Here is a 730-nt window from a genome sequence, read left to right on the forward strand (position 1 = left end):
ACTCCCCTAAGACTCGCAGGGAACGGACCCTCCCACTCCTTGTTCTTTATCTCATGAACAATTCATTTGGACTGAAAGTTTGTCCTCCTGAAACTAGCTAGCCCACAGAGATAAACATCCTCTGTTCAGCTGAGACCTTCCCAGATAACAAACACCCTCACCCTCACCCTCTCCCCGCACCCCCTGCACAAAAGGTCCATCGCCTCAAATAACACCTACTCCTCCCCATGAAAGGGCAAAACCACCCCTCCAAGCCGCTCTGATGTCCAGCCCTGGGGAGCCCTCCCTACTGCAATATCCTGAACAAATTCGGTTTGTTCCCCTGTTTGGTTCTTGTCTTTCCCAGTGTGCAGGTACCGCCCAAGCCAAACAATGGGCAGATAAACGAAATCCAAGACCAGGTGTCGATTCTCACGTGGACGCCCTGTCTCCGAAACATCCAGTCAGCCGCGGGCGCAGCGGCCTCCTCCAATCCCTGCAGCCCGGCTTCCACGTGTCTCGCCTGTGAAGTCACCTCCAGCGCCCAGACCCTCTTCCCAACCGCCTCAGGAAGCATTCGGCGCCTCCAGGGCCCCACGCTCCCGGGAGGGGCGCTCCGGACCGCCGCGCTGCACTGCCCCGAGTGGCGGCCGCGACGCCTCCTCTCCGCAGGGACGAGCTGGATCGCGCAGTGGATCGCGGGTGCCCACCTGGCTGCCGGGTCAGAGAAGCGCACGCGCCCCTCCCCCCC

The 730-nt window shown here is 60.7% G+C and overlaps 1 protein-coding gene across 2 annotated transcripts in view; it reads left to right on the forward strand.

Annotated features, from left to right (window-relative positions):
• Window positions 1-277: 277 nt before the first annotated feature.
• LOC102471688 (protein FAM156A/FAM156B-like) overlaps window positions 278-730 on the forward strand; it is a 24,593-nt gene continuing 24,140 nt past the window's right edge. For both annotated transcript variants that reach the window (XM_006167307.3, XM_006167313.3), the window contains exon 1: window positions 278-700. The gene's annotated coding sequence lies outside the window, so the exon portion shown is untranslated. The remainder of the gene's footprint in view (window positions 701-730) is intronic.

Source organism: Tupaia chinensis, unplaced genomic scaffold (genome assembly GCF_000334495.1).
Source record: "Tupaia chinensis unplaced genomic scaffold, TupChi_1.0 Scaffold144692_1, whole genome shotgun sequence".
NCBI classification, from domain to species: domain Eukaryota; kingdom Metazoa; phylum Chordata; class Mammalia; order Scandentia; family Tupaiidae; genus Tupaia; species Tupaia belangeri.